The sequence below is a fragment of the Haliotis rubra genome, unplaced genomic scaffold (assembly GCF_003918875.1).
Source record: "Haliotis rubra isolate DU_JTF1 unplaced genomic scaffold, ASM391887v1 Scf33, whole genome shotgun sequence".
NCBI classification, from domain to species: Eukaryota; Metazoa; Mollusca; class Gastropoda; order Lepetellida; family Haliotidae; genus Haliotis; species Haliotis rubra.
Window position 1 is genome coordinate 1,930,698 of NW_025767002.1, and position 17,149 is coordinate 1,947,846.

The window sequence follows — 17,149 nt, forward strand, 5'->3', positions numbered from 1 at the left end:
CACAGATAATAGATCATAGATAATGACCACTGTGGTGAAACCCATGAGCTTGGGTATGATACTGGGAAACCTAGAAATAATATCAGGTATCCCCGGGATTCGTACTCATGACTATAGGATAATAAGGTAAGGCTCTGACTTAGATCACTGGACTAACGGCACCTCCGTTTAGCGATGTAAATGTATGAATGTAAATTTAAAAATTTACTGTTAGGCAAGTAACTGATTATTGCCATAATTGCCAGCAACATTAGTCGAGTGTTTCTGAAGTGGAATGTCGGCGTTTGTATCCCCTGCCCAGTCATACAGAAATACGTTAAATTGTGGTAACTGTTGTTTCCCCGCCTGGACATTAATGAAAAATAACAAGGAATGGTCCGCTTGGTGTCAATAGCACTAGCACTATAAGACCGGCATTACAACCCACCAGAACAAGCAACCAAACACAAATACACTCGAGCTCATTCGCGCACGTTGCTGTAGAAATGAAAAAACTTAAACCCCATTTCTACTGAAAAATAATGCTCACAATAAACAATAGTTATAACGAGCTATAAGGGTCCGTTAACTATATTTCGTTATAACCGAAGTTCGTCATACCGATTTCGACTGAAGAATGTCCGGGGCAAAAAACAACAGTTCGTTATATCCGTCAGATCGTTATAACCGTTTTCGTTATAAGTGTATCTAGATCAGGTGAAAAATCGGTTATCACCCACGACGCAAATGTGACCATGCAATCCAAATCGTTGTTACTATACTAAGCACAGAATACTGGAATTGTCCTACGCTGGAATCTCAAGCTTTGGTAATAATGAGTGAGTGAGTGACTTTTTGCTTTACGCCGCGTTTAGCAATATTCCAGCAATATCACGACGGGGGACACAATAAACGGGCTTCACAAATGTTGGGGAATCGAACCCGGGTCTTCGGCGTAACGAGCGAACGCTTTAACCGCTAGGCACCCGCACCGCCCATCCATGGCCATTAACAAGAAAAGCAAACCAAACGTCCTCAGGGAACAACAACATCGCACAATGGATACATCTCAAGAAACACAAACCTTGAAAGATTTGTGACATGCTCACAATAAACATCCCAAAAAACAATCAGAGGTGACATGTGAGGAATGAACCAGCCCAGACTCATAATTATGTTTCAAAGCATCGTGGCGCCAATTGGATTCCATCCCTTCGCCAGCTCTGTTGTTCAACACAGCAACAAGCCATGGCCTCGACTGAATAGCCCAGAGAGTCTTTGATCAGCGGCACATCAACTGAAGATTTTTTAAACGTACTTTATAATCGCCAGTGTAATGACATTACAGTGCGTAATCTACTACCCTGCACTTAATGTCTGGTACGGAAGGCCTTGTGTGTCAATGTCTTTGAAGTGTATTGAGTTACATTCGTCCTTGCCTCGTGTCATGGATTTTATAATGTCATTATTTGTTTCATTTGTACACTCAGTTGCTTCGGAGTTAGAAAATCGGAAATGTTTAGTTATAAAACATTAAAAGTGCAAGAAAAATGCTGTGCTGAAAAACTGCTACCTGACATTGACGTTTTAAATATTTAACAACTCGTAGAAATTGATTTGTAGAAGCATTAACTTTCTTCACATTCTGTAACGTGATAGTATCAGAGGACGTACGCTTTGGAGCACTGGTTCAGGCAGTGATGGCGTTGTTGTTTCGAGTTGTCATTATTTGATAAATTCCATCTCTCATATTCCATCTTCTCGAAAAACAGTCAGAGAAATTGTAGGACATTTTTAAAAAAATGTTCACGAAACTAATGAAAACAAGCATTATGTTTCGGGTCTTGGTCTAAAGATTTGTTTGGCTCCTCATTTTGTGGGGAGACGAATGAAAGCAGGACCTGAATAGCATGCAAGAGCGGGCGAGAACCAGAAATGCCTACCATCTATATTGAGAAACACCTCACTTCTGAGGGTCTTCGAAAGCAGGATCGTGGCGTTAAGATCTGGCACCTATACAGACTACTTTACAGTGTAAGAGTTAGCGTAAGAGGTCTACTAATTCAATTTAAAGGCCATTCATTAATAAATCCTTTCTGATCAGTGTATACCAATTACCAATGTTTTGCAAAATATATTTTAATTGGGGGTCAATTTCAGACATCTACTTCGTAAACAGAGATCCCAACTGGCGTGCAATGTTCTACTCACATCCAACATACGTTTACAAAAACCAACGTGAATGAACATCATTATTCAATATTGAGGACCAGACTTCAAAGTGAATTACGACGTAATGCAGTTTATGGATCTGATATTTGAATTAAATTGAATTTGATATGAATCTGATGTGTTTCCTGTCATACAAGAGAGGCATTATGGTCCCAGTGATGACTTGAGCTGTCTATTAGTTTCGCAACACAACATGTATTTGGCGAAATATTTTGATCGCTAATATATTGCATCACGTTCTCTTGCAGACATCTTAAGAAAGCTGTCCCGGTCATATGAGGAGTCGTAATTTGCAATGTAGAGTTGCGTACGTTGGTTTACCGAAGATTAACGCATTACGAAACGAAAATATTTCTTAAATGTTTTCTCAAACTTATAGGCAGTCAAAACTGAACTATTCACGTAATACATATTCAAAGTTAAATTATGGAATAAACATGTACTGAAATTGTTTGCCTGGTGCATGGATTCACGGATTACCGACACCGGCAGTTCTCTGTAATCCGTTGTATACGATGTCAGTTAAATTCAGGAAGGACATATTTACCACTTTGGGGAAGCCCACATGTAAAACAACAGCAGCAGCACCAATAAAACCCCATAACGTTATATTCTAATATGTTACTGGCACACACTAAAGAATTGATTTCAATGTTCTGTGCTCTTAAACTACTTTACCGCTGAAGATCCGGGTTAGAATTGATCTTCAGGAACCCATACTTGTTGTAATAGGCGACTAACGGGATCGGGTGGTCAGGCTCGCTGACTTGGTTGACACATGTCATCGCATCCCAATTGTGTAGATCGATGCCCATACTGTTGATCACTGGATTGTCTGGTCCAGACCCGGAGTTAAACAACATGCCAATCAACTCTTAAACAGCGATTGAGGTCTTTAAGTGCTAACTACATAAGGCAAGCCAAACTTAGGGAATTAACATTCAATAATTAAGCCTGGTGCTACCAGAAAAGAACAGAAAAGAACAACGACATACAGACCAGTGCACTTAACTAACCAACCAAAAACACGTGATGAATATAACATAGCCCATCCGTTCAACTGTGGCTTCGTGACAAAATGTAATTCGTTTAGATGATGAGGATGACTATCCGAGTGACACAAATTATGTGGGCGTGCGATTTCTGAACCGCAGCAGATGCTTGTACTCTGTGGTGTATGACGATACTGTCAAATGGTATTCATGAAACTGCTGTCGAACATATAACATGCGCTCTAATTGTTTATATATACATATACATTTGGCTCTTCCTTAGGGGACAGGGTGTAGCTTACTGGTTAAAGCGTTTGTTGCTAATGCTGAAGACACAGGTTCGATTCCCGAAATGAGTGAAATGTCCATTTCTGATGTGCTTCGTCGAGATACTGTGGTATAAAATATTACTTACTCACTCACTCACTCACTCACTCACTCAGCCCAACACTCACCCAGCCAAACACTCACTCACCCAGCCAAATACTCACTCACTCATTCAGTCAGCCAAACACTCACCAGCCAAATACTCACTCACTCACTCAGCCAAACACTCACCCAGCCAGACACTTACTCACTCAGCCACTCACTCACCCAGCCAAATGCTCACTCACTCAGTCAGTCAGCCAAACACTCACCCAGCCAAATAGTAACTAACTTACTCCCTCACTCAGCCAAACACTCATTCACTCACTCAGCCAAACACTCACCAAGTCAAACACTCACTCAGCCAAATAATCAGTCACTTACTCCCTCACTCAGCCAAACACTCATTCACTCACTCAGCCAAACACTCACCCAATCAAACACTCACTCAGCCAAATAATCACTCACTCACTCACTCAAACACTCCAGCAGGAATGAACCATTTTATACCTCCCCTGACTATTACTTGTCATGTACTGCTCGTTTACGATCCAAACATAAACAGCATAAACACGAATGCAAATATACGCCGTCTTGCACTGACAGTTGGGCAACATGTGTTAGAAATTTATTCAGCAACATGTTTATATAGGCCAAAGTCTATGACACGACAGCACACAAGGATATTGAGTGCAACCCAATGCTATTTAAACAACTGTGTAGTCAAGAATATCCTGTCAGTTTCTGGGTATGCATTTATTGTATAACGCCCTGCCGTCATCGACATGTAAATAGTAAAACCTGGACTAGACAATCCAGTGATTGATATTTTGACCGACAATCCACGCAGTCGGGTCAAAACCAGTCTGACCTTTCGATCTGTAACATTACATATTAGGACCCAAGGTTCCTTGGGATGAGTTCCAACACGGAATTTCTGCAGGCTTGACCGTTTCCGTATGTACATCCATCCATATGACATAAGAAACCCATGTGGCCCTTCAGCTTAAATATAAGCTGTAGGTTTTGAACCTTCGGCGTGGCAGAAACATAATGATCGAATTCCAGCCTGGGTGTTTTTCTGTCAGGTTTATCAAGATCAGCGCCATACCAGTGCTCGTGGGTTTCAACAAAAAATTAGACCTGTGAAGATCCGGTTTAGAATTGGTCTTCAGGAACCCATGCTTGTCGTAAGAGGCGACTAACGGGATCGGGTGATCAGGCTCGCTGACCTGGTTGACACATGTCATCGTATCCCAATTGCGTAGATCGACGTTTATGCTGTTGATCACTGGATTGTCTGGTCCAGACTCGATTATTTACAGATATAGGTGGACTATTGCTGAGTGCGGAGTTAAACAACAAATATACATATCAAACAAACATCTGACATGGACTCAAATGCTGATGTGATACAGATCTGAGACCATGAGCATGGGTACGGGTATGGTTCTGGCAAACCTATAGTAATATCAGGGAGACAAAATATTCGAACTCACTGCGGCGTCAAGAAACAACGAACTAACCAACCAAAATTGTAGACGTAAATCTGCATTTTTTGGGTATTTTTCCCTGAGGCTAACATCCCGTATACATATAACTGAACCATTTTTTAATGCAACATCATCCCAAAGTCACTCAATCACTGCTTGACATTTTTTAGATAGTTCACCACAAGGCTTACGAGTGATCTTCATAAAAAATAATGCTTAGGAGTGCAACAATAGCGACTGTACGAGGGAAATCCTACACTCGACTAACTCAATGCTGTTAATTCATCATAGAGGGAAAAGGCTATCTAATCTTGTCAAATAACGTGTTTATCTCACCGAGTGGTCTGAAACCTCTCGTGAAAACATCTGCTTTGACAGGCAAGTAGATAGCATAGACGATGATTAAGGAAAAGACGTATATAGTTGCCCTCTTAACGTATGTCACCTGCATTAATGTTTTCAACTTGTTCAAAGACATCTTGACATTGTCTTCCGTTTTTCAATGTCAGGGTATTGTCCAGTAACAATGTGTTGGCGTTATATGATCGAACGATAAGTGGAAGACTATTTGATTGATTTTAAAAATAAAAATGATACTACCAGACCAACTGCATCATAATAATTTAATACTTTGTATGACAAGTTGACCAGGTTGACATTTCTTTACCAAGTCCCTCCATAGTCTTTATTTGCACTTAAGAGGCCACAGGCCTGTAGTACATGTATACTGACTATATTGTTATTAGGCAGTAGAGAGTACATTTCTCTTGTGTAGAAAGGCATGGTATAGGAACATTGACAACTTTTCCAGGTGTTCCTTGCTAGAGTAGGTTAACAGAGATGTAAATTTATAAATATTGTGATGTTCAAAGTAATATTTCTTAATATACTTATTTCTTAAATTGTGGTAGGCTGGACAAACACAAAGAAAATGATATTCATCTTCAATTAGATTCGAGTCACACATTTTACATATTTTATCCTCTTTTTTTATTCCAATATATCTACCTGTTTCTATTAACAAATCATGGGAGGAGCAACAAAATTTTGTAAGCGTGATTCTATATTTCCTTACATTCAAATATGATAGATAGGTTTCATTGTATATAGATTGCTTAAATATTCTGTAATAGAAACATTTATTTGATACAGATAATTGGTCAAGGCAAGCCTTTACCAAGTATATTGGTAAACAGAGTGAATATAATGCCACAACGATGTTATTGGACAATATCATAACGACATATCAAACGGAGGACGATGTCAAGATGCCTTTGAGTGTAAGTGCTATATTCGTATTCTTGTAAGTATTCACAACAAACATGGGAGTTTCCTTTGCACACTTAGCTTATACGGTAAACACAATGATACGGTTAAAGATACGGTTATGGTTTTCATATGCCACAGATTCGGTTTCAGAGTACCCCACTTAGTCCCCCCCTCCCTTCTCAAGACAAGGGATAAATTCAACGCACTTTGTGTTTATGATTATTCAAACGCACTTCCTATAAGTACTTGTATTATACATCCAGCTTTGAACATACTTCCTATAAACACTGAGATTATGCTTCAAGCTTTAACATAGTTTCGGCTACACAGAGGTTGTGCATTGAGATTCAACCATACTTTCGATAGACTTCCAGGTTATGCATTGAACGTTGAAAATTATTGAAGATTATGCGTCGAGCTTTAAACACACTTCCAGTTACACGAGATTATGCACTGACCTTTAAACACACTTCCTGTAGACATCCAAATTGTGCATCGAGCCTAAAACATGCTTCCGATAAATACTAGGATTATACATCCAGCTGTAAACACACCGATATTATGCATTGAGCTGTAAAGTTCCTATAAATAGTGCGATTGCGCTTTGAACGTTAATCGTACTTCCTATAAGCCATAAGATTATGCAGAGAGCTTTAACATGCCTCCCATAAATCCTGATTATGTATCTAGCCTTACACATACTTCCTAAACACTAAGATTATACTTCCTACAAACCTAGATTATTCTTTGATCTTTGAACATACTTCTTATAAACCCTTAGATTATGCATCGAGCTTAAAATATGCTTCCTGTAAATACTAAGGTTATGCACCGAGGTGTAAATGCAATTCCTACATACCTTTAGATTATGCACAGAGCTTTAAACATACTTTTTACAACCCTTTGGATTATGCATCGAGCTTTATACATACAGTCGAGCACCGTTGTCTCGATATTCATGGGACCAAGAACAAATATCGTGTTATCCGAACTTCGAGACATCCGACCAGGGCATATCATCACCTATCACTATGAAAGGAAACAATTCCGCAATCTCGAAACAACGCAATAATCACATGCTAGTCACATGATTACACAAAACCCTCATTGGATTCTCAGTATGTTTTGATTCGAAACTATAATCCGTTATCAGTAGTGTTTAGTTGTAACAGTGAGTACTTCCTAATTAATTCCTTCTTAATTAATCCTAATTAAATAACAGATAGGTAAATATCGAGTTCCTTTGCAAATATCGAGTTAAAAGGGTAATTTTGCTTGTTGGGACCGTGAAATTATATCGAGATATGGGAAGTATCGAGACATCCGTATCGAGTTAAAAGAGCTTCCTATAAATACTAAGATTATGCACCAAGCTTTGAACACACTTCCTACATACCCTTAGATTATGCATCGAGCTGTCAACATACTTCCTATAAACACTAAGATTATACTTCCTTATGCATCGAGCTTTAAACATACTTCGTATTAAACCCTTAGATTATGCATCGAGCTTTAAACATACTTCCTATAAATATTAAGATTATCCACCGAGCTGTAAACGCACTTCCTACAAACCCTTAGATTATGCATCGAACTTTAAACATACTTCCTATAAACTCTTGGATTATACACTGAGGTAACGCATTAAACTTTAAACGTACTTCCTATTAACCCTTAGATTGTCTAAAGAGCTCTAAACATGCTTTCAGTAAGGTGGTTGTGCTCAACATACGCCCTCCGAACAATACATACAAACACCAAGATTTGAAAAATATACCAAATACTGTGGACAAAGATGCGATAGTGTATGTATTGTGTTTAACAAACTCCCTGTGGTAAAAGAGATTATGTATCATGCTTCAAACACGCTCCCTATAATCACATAGATTATGCAATCGTGCTTCAAACACACTCTCTCAAACCACAGAGGTTACATGCCTGACACATCATACTCGCTATCTATGGATCCCGGATTTTTGTCTCGTGTTTCATACACTCGCCCCATCGCTGGAAGGGTTAGGAACCGTAGATAACCCAGACATAGCTAATTTCAGCTGGGGGATACATTACAAAACATTATGAAATGTATTGAATTCCTTTGGCATATTATAGTTTACACTTACTATTTTGGTCAGTGTTCAAACCATAAGAATGTAATTGTCCGCCTAATTGGATTATAATATGCCTACATGAAACAGACGCACGTTAAGCCAGTCAAAGGTTCGGAGGTATTTCCTCTTGACTATTAACGGTAGTTGATACTTAGATGTTTTATGATGAATTAATGAGAGTTAAAATGACTGGCAGTTTAACCTAAGCCGATTGTAACGACCGGATTGATAGTAACAGCTCCTCTTTAATTGTGGAGCTGAGAGTGACTGGAATACCGATATGGCACGACACAGATTCACATGCTTGCTTTGTATAACGAGAGTTCACCAACACCATAATGTCCGGCGCTAGTGTGTTAATATAGTCTTTGTGATCTTTGTATTGCTCACAATGAGATGTTTTATAAAACGGTCACGTAGTATAACAATGCTCCTTGCACTGGCTGGGGTGAGAAACGAAGTTGCTTTAGTATCGCAAATAATTCCTGTACAGAATTGGCGCGTGCCAGTTTTGCTTCTTTCAAAAGCTCGAAAATAGATTTGGCGAAGTTACTAATTCCTGGGTTCTTACATTGTAAAGTAGGTTCATAAAGTAAAGCTTAGAGTGAGTGGGTGAGTGAGTGAGTGAGTGAGTGAGTGAGTGAGTGAGTGAGTGAGTGAGTGAGTGAGTGAGTGAGTGAGTGAGTGAGTGAGTGAGGAATTCCTTGGTTCTTACATTGTAAAGTAGGTTCATAAAGGAAAGAGTGAGTGAGTGAGTGAGTGAGGTGTAAGCCACACTAGATTTGGCGAAGAGTGACTGATTCCTGGGTGAGTGAGTGTAAGTGCAGGTTCATGAGTAAAATGAGTGAGTGAGTGAGTGAGTGAGTGAGGTAACGCCACACTCAGCAATATTCACGCCATGGCGGTGGTCTGTAAAAATAATCGAGTCTGGACCAGACAAGCAACAGCCGGAACATCGATCCACGCAGTTAGGGCAAGCCGTAATGTGTCAGCCAGCCTGACCACCCGATCGGTAGGTTGCCTCTTACAAATGAATTTCAATGTATCTCTTGTAGCAGTTCAGTTATATCTCACTCAGATAAATGTTGACCTCCGCCCGATTTGATGTAGCCCTAAGACAGTTTACGCTTTGGTAAAACACACAAGTAAATAACGATGTCAAACTTGGAATCAGATCATAGGCCCACAATTACAGGTTTCCAGCAAACGCATGAGATATCGTATATCCAGTGAATTTACAGTGAAAAACCCACAGCAAAATAATTCCCTTTTTCTTAACACAAAAAACAGGAACCATGTAAGCTAGAGTTTTCGACAGGAGCGGCCAACTCAGTGACGCAGGTTAAGGCAGTTGAATCATTAACGTACCAGGGAACGACGGCTGTCTCTAGTACAAATATCGCATTTATCGAAAGTCGGAGAGGGTGTATAGGAAACGTTCACAACGACAGTGACGGCACGGCGACACCGTGAGGGCATGCTGTCACTTAATACTCTGTTTGAAACATTGCAGGTGACCAATCATCCGTGGGCACTGCATAAATGAAATCAGCTGGTATCTACCTGTCCCCTTTCAATGAATAATCCTGCAGCTGGTTCGTTCCGTTATTCCCGTCATCAAAGACTGGGTTTGGGAGGGTAACTTCAGGCAACAAAGCCAGACAAACTAATGGATGACTGGATTAGGTCCATTGTTGCATGGGCACGAGTGCTGCTACTTAAGAACATTATATATACAGATGTCTTGTGTGAAGGTGAACGGTGGGTTAGCCGAGTGGTTAAAGCGTTCGCTCATGACGCCGAAGACCCGGGTTCGATTCCCTGGATAGACACATGCTGTGAAGCCCATTTCTGGTGTTCCCCGCCGTGATGTTGCAGGAATATTAATAAAAGCGGCTTAAAACCATACTCACTCACTCACTGGCATGAAGGAGTGTGCATTTATAAACCACGAGCAAAACGACCTGAAACTGATAAGTCAGAATACATTACAAATTAAAATGTATTCCATGCGAATTTGTATTACCTTTTTAAAATAACCATGAGCAGCAAATACATGTATATCCATGTTATTAGCATGAACGAATGATACCATCTGTCGTGCACGCACGCACGCACGCTATAACATCATTCCGAAATGTATTTAAACGCTAACATTTGTTCCATGTGAGTAAACCTCCAAAGCAGTATCAAGTCACCCTCGACAGAATTTATTCACATGATGTAGACATATATTAGTTGTCCTGCATACACCCATGCAGACCGTTTCAGAGTGTAATAATTTACAGGAACAGCTTCTAAAACCTCATGAGATCAATTCACCCTTCCCGCAAAGCTCCTTTTTCACTTTTCAAACGATAAGTATGCAATGCCTTCTTTAATAGTGGGGCGGTGGGGTAGCCTAGTGGTTAAAGCGTTGGCTCGTCACGCCGAAGACCCGGGTTCGAATCCCCACATGGGTACAATGTGTGAAGCCCATTTCTGGTGTCCCCCGCCGTGAAGTTGCTGGAATATGGCTAAAAGCGGCGTAAAACCATACTCAGTCAGTCAGTCTTTAATAGTGGTAACAGCTTCAAGGAAAAAATCTTTCATGCTGGCTTGAGCCTCGAGACCTTGCATAAAACAATTATGAATTATAGCCCTTCACAAACTTTAAACTGTAATCACGCATGTCATGATCATAAAACTTATTTTGTAACCTCACAGATAACTTGATCGACGTAGTCTTTCATTAATGTAGCCATTTTCGTCATGAATAAAGTTACTTGTAAACACAATAACAAAAATGTAAATTCTCTAACCTTTGTCCACGAGTTGTGTGAAAACATTTATAGATTCTTTTGAGTATGGTTTTACACCGCGTTTACCAATGTTCCAGCAATATCAAGGCGGGGACACCAGAAATGGGCCTCATACATTGTACCCATGTGGGGAATCGAACCCGGGTCTTCGGCGTGACGAGCGAACGCTTTAACCACTAGGCTACCCACCGCCCCTCTCTGGCAGAACTGGTAACCGTACTTCTAGGAATGTATGAGTTTCATGGAATGCTCTGTGTTCCAAAGCGTCGTATACCAAGGAGGCAAAACGCTCAGCAGGCTAATTGTGAGAAATCTGATCAGGTTGTGAGTTAGGGTTGACATCAGTAACTCTTCTGAAACAGCGATACGTGTAACGTAAGAAGCCATTCATACATGTGTCCCTCAGCCAACATAACACAATTCTCTACCATTCCTCCTTCTGCTTTGGGGGATTCTGGAGGGTGAACTAACAGATGTGTCATAACGATGATGGTGCCCTAAAACCATGACCAACAAATTACAGAACACCCACCATCAGAAGGTGATGTGGTTCCATAGCCATCAGCAATAACAGATTAACTATGGAAAACATGAAAAACTCTATCATTCCCTTTGTGTAGTACATTTTTTGGTGGATGCCGACCCAGACATGTCAATACACGTCTTATGATGATGATTATGTTATGACAATGCATACCCATAATCAGAAAAAAAGGTCTAAGATTGGAATAACTTTTCATGGTTACTGCTGCATTTCCTAAACCAATGCCAAATACATGTATATTAGATACTAACGTGGCATCGCAATGCTATTCGTTGGTTGGTTGGTGTTTAACGTCGCACTCGGCAATATTCCAGCTATGTCGGCGGTGCCATAATATTGATATAGCAACGAGTTATATATCTGAATAACTGATAAACGCAGTAATGAATGATCGCAGGGAAAGCCTACAGAATCCAAATATACCATACACTGCAGTGACACATTCTCAAATATTGCCGTGGCTTTACATGACATTGTATTCCACTGCCCTGTAGCTAACGGTTTTATGCATAGTTTCAATATTGTACTCACGGAATATTAAGAATGTGATAGATATTTACGTTATATTTCTGAGGTTTACGTAAATATAGGAATAGCCATAGGTGTTTACTTAAGTTTATGTCGAAATAACAATTCACCATGTGAAGATAATTTTAGTTGAAGTCATAGACGCATAAAGTTGCTTGAAGTGGGTTTATTTAATATTATCTCATATACAATGAGTTCGCTGGGTGTTTTCGATGATGATGAAAACACATCTATGTTTACAATTCGTTTCATGCATTGATACATATAACAATGTTAGATTATTTGAGCCATAATTCTGTAACGGCTGTAAAAATGATATTACTGCGAAAACGTACACTTAAACAGCCCTTGTGCAGGTTGTTTTCCCATATATCATGTGTTCGCTGATGTTTTTGGTGATGATAAAAACATCAATGTTTACAATTCTTTTCATGCATTGATATATAATAATGTCAAAATACTTTAGCCACAGTTCTGTGCCGGCTGCTAGAATGATATTACTGCGAAAACATACTGCGTAAACAGCCAATATGCAGGTTGTTGCAACTAGAACGAAAAACGGTCTGATGACAAATCACGAACACAATGTCATGTGAGCTGAAGAAGACAAGTTTTGTTCATTAAATTTATGGAAACGATGCCCAGACACAACACGCACTCTAACTGACAATTGGAAACCATCACTCTGCAAATCAATTAACTGTCATTTCAACACAATTCCAAGATGCATGCTGAATGCCTAAATAACAAGCTAATAACCTTTCGTCAAAATAGTGAAACAACCGAGCCTTCAGGGACGGTGGCTTTGAGATTTGTGTCAAAGCCGGCCTAAGAAGCTGCCAGTTTCAGATTGCGGAATAAAGACAAGCTTCGTTTGTAAATACACAATTCTTATACATGTAAATGCATGCAAAGCCTTCTGACATACACATTCAGTGCATCTTTAGCAAGATGAAATTGGAACTGAACAATCTGAAATTTAAACTGCTGACATATGCTAACTGTAATTACAGCACAGTTATGTAATGAATAAAATACAACTCGAAAATCAATTTTAACGTAGAGAGTCAGCCCCACGTTAAACGAGAAACGATCTCCATTCATACACGGTTGCACCACAGAGAATATAACACCCTATCAGGAATACTTATGAAAGGAAACTTACAGGCAGGTGAAGAGATGTCAGCGTTGATGAAGTGAGAACACAAGTTTTCCAGGGAGTTCCAAGATAACTCTGGAGACGCTCCAGCAGCACTCATATCCCGGCGCTGCCACCTAACTGACTGTGTCCTATCCACTATACAGATGCTGCTTATAGAGGCGGCCACACCGCCAGTCATCTAGATATTGATCCAGGGGAATAACTCCTGATACCTGTTGAATATCTCGCTACTGTTACGTGTAACAGACTTGCCGTCGTTGTACACGATCACGCTATCGCTTATTCACGACACCGCTGGCGTTCCGTTAGCTGCGTCGGTTAAACCTATGGACTGGGAAGACGTGAAAGGGATGACTCCCCCACCAATACCGTAATGTGATCAACGATTGCATAATGTTTATGCTTATACATTCAGCGTCTCCACGTCCTTGCATTATATTTTGAAACATTCGCCCATTCTGTAATCGTTTTGCTTATTGGGGGGTATTAATATACGCGATCACATACCTTGGGGGTATCGTCAGAAGCAGACATGTCAGATGGATAGATGGACGGATGGACTGATGGAAGGAAGGAAGGAAGGAAGGAAGGAAGGATGGATGGATGGATGGATGGTTGGTTGGTTGGTTGGTGTGTGTGTGTGTGTGTATGTATGTATGTATGTATGTATGTATGTATGTATGTATGTATGTATGTATGTATGTATGTATGTATGTATGTATGTATGTATGGATTGATGGATGTATGTATGGATTGATGGATGGATGGATAGATAGATAGATAGATAGATAGATAGATAGATAGATAGATAGATAGATTTTGTGTTATTGCAGATGAAACGATAGCGAACTGATTTGTATACAGCAATACAAACATGGAATAACACATACGTTGTGAGTCACAATTTGAATAATTGACAGATCAAGCTAAAAAACCAACAACCAACACTGATAAAGTTGATTAGTATATTTACTGTTTAGTGTTTGTATAAACAGAGTCTTGTTATTACATGACACGCTCGTTTTCTCCTCTATGATTTAGAATCTCTGAATAAATTAAGGATTAAATAGTAGTTAATTGGCACCACTAACATCCTGTCTAACAACAACTGGCGTCAAAGGAAGCTAAGCATCAGTAGATCCAAACAAGCAAGGAACATACCTGCCTGGCGCTTGGGACTTAATTTAATTACCTGTGCTCGTTTCCATGTCTTCACTATAACAATCAGTGCTATTATCCAGGGCCTAGATTTTCGAAGCTCTCTTAGCGTTAAGATAGTCGTAAGTTAATGTCAATGTATGGCACTTACGACTATCTTAGCGCTAAGAGAGCTTCGAAAATCTGTGCCCTGTACCTATCTGTGTCTGATCGCCTAACAAGACTATTTACGCCTGGATTAATTCCTGGCTTTTCTTTGCTAATAACTTCCCTGTTATGTACTTGTATAGCTGCCTGAAAGAGTATGAATATACTCGGAAACGTTGTGTTTCTGAAAACAAACATTGGAATTGTTGTGCGCATCACTTCTAAATGTCTTTCAAAGATTCTGGATAAATTGTTTTGCTATTTAACGTGTCACATGAACCAACAGAATATATTTTAAAACATAATTATTTCCATATTTGCGGAGTATTTTCGAGTGGAATGTAAATTAGCTGTGTAGTAATACCAGTGTACTTTGGAAATACCACAATGGATCTCTGTTTCACATATCTATGAAACGCTATTATAGACAACAGATAACCTATCACCACAGTGTTAAGCCTTGTGTGTGGCATCATTTAATGTTTATCGAGTTCCCGGTCAAGGAGGAATATGCATACATGCTATAAAATATTGGCTCAGTAGGAGATGCAAAAGATAGCAAATGACGTTTATGTGATAACTGTAGATGCAAATCGTTGATAACGCCACTCTTCTGGCAGCTGTTAAGACTATTAACATCCTTTACTTTTCACACGTACGTACTGCATGTGTATATTTGCACCATAATTCTTAAAGTGAGAATGCTACAGTATTACGCCTCTTTCAGCAATATGCTAGCACTATTACATCACTGTAACATCTGTTGATACTAGAAAGGGGATTCATACATAACCATATGGGTTATACGGAACGTACGATTAAACCAATATGCTACTCAACTTACCCACATATATCTTAAATATGTAATTCTGAAACAGATGGCTTTGATGGTGCATCGTAATTCTCGGCATGAGTTCAGCAGTACACTAGATGAGTCGGGTGAGTCATACAATGCGCATTCTGACATGCATGCACATCTATACATATAACTTAAGGTTATACGTTATTGCAATACGTTAAACTGCAATTATTTTCTATACAAATAACATCACTTTGCCATTTCAACGGTACCAGGACTGATCCGTTAAGTCCGGTATGAGCTGAAAGTCAATTAAAAATTTTCAAAAATAATTTCAAATTGCTTATACGGCCCATGGCGTGAAAGGATATGTAAGTAATTTACATGAATCTAATATGAGACTTACCAGCTGGCCAAAAAGTACATGGTGTATCCACTTTCCGATGTCTAGTTCCGTAACGTTACAAAATATATAAGAAGTAAATATAAAACACACATACTATGCATGTAGAGATGCACAGAGAGAGAGAGAGAGAGAGAGAGAGAGAGAGAGAGAGAGAGAGAGAGAGAGAGAGAAGAAGAGAGAGAGAGAGAGAGAGAGAGAGAGAGAGAGAGAGAGAGAGAGAGAGAGAGAGAGAGATTAAAATATTATCGAATAAATTCCTATTTAAGAAAATATTATATATAAAATATATATAATGTGTCCCATGGAATGCATATTTGTCTATGGAATATTTACTGCATATGTAGTAACACCACGAGACGACTTTGAAGCACCATCATGGACCTCTGTTAGATGTATCTATGGAACGCCATTACAGACAACAAATTACCCAGCCCTACAGTTAAGCCTTGTGTGTGGCAGCATGATTTAGTATCCACAGAATTCCCGGCAGAGGCGGAGCATGTATTCTGTACAATGATGCCACGGTAGGAGATACAGCAGATTACAAATGACGTTTATGTGATAACTGCGCATGCTGAGAAGTTCCCTTGCCACACAGGTGTTGAAAATAGTCACTCCTTTTCATACATATTCATTCTACGTGCCTGTGCATGGCGCCATGTAGCTTCCAGCAAAGTTTTACGTCGTTTTCGTAATATTCAAGCAATACTTCATTTAGAGATACCAGAAGGAAGCTTCACACGTTGTACCCATGCTGGTAATTGAAGCCAGATATCGGTGTGAGAAGTGAACGATTCAATTTATCATTCATTTATGTCATAATTCTTTTAAAGAGATGGCATTGACAGTTGGTCGTAATTCTTGGCTGCATGACAGATGAGTCCGAGGAGTCATACATGTGTGATCAGGGGCGGTGGGATAGCCTAGTGGTTAAAAAGTTGCGGGTTCGATTCTCCACATGGGTACAATGTATGAAGCCCGTTTCTGGTGTCACCTGCTGTGATATTGCTGGAATATTGCTAAAAGCGGCGTAAAACTAAACTCACTCACTCATACAATGTACACTCTGACAAAACCATACACAACTGTTAATGCGACGTCATACGTTACTGCAATACTTCCAACTGGCATTAATAACGTTTTCAGTCGTAATAATCAAATG

The 17,149-nt window shown here is 39.6% G+C and overlaps 1 protein-coding gene across 2 annotated transcripts in view; it reads right to left on the reverse strand.

Moving 5' to 3' along the window:
• Positions 1-17,149, reverse strand: part of LOC124284157 (glutamate receptor ionotropic, NMDA 2B-like) — a 103,400-nt gene that overhangs the window by 65,580 nt on the left and 20,671 nt on the right. Inside the window, exon 1 of one of the 2 annotated variants that reach the window (XM_046720221.1) lies at positions 13,481-13,706. The exons of the other annotated variant lie outside the window; for it this stretch is intronic. The gene's annotated coding sequence lies outside the window, so the exon portion shown is untranslated. Of the gene's footprint in view, positions 1-13,480; positions 13,707-17,149 lie in introns of those variants that run through there. 2 annotated transcript variants of the gene reach the window in all.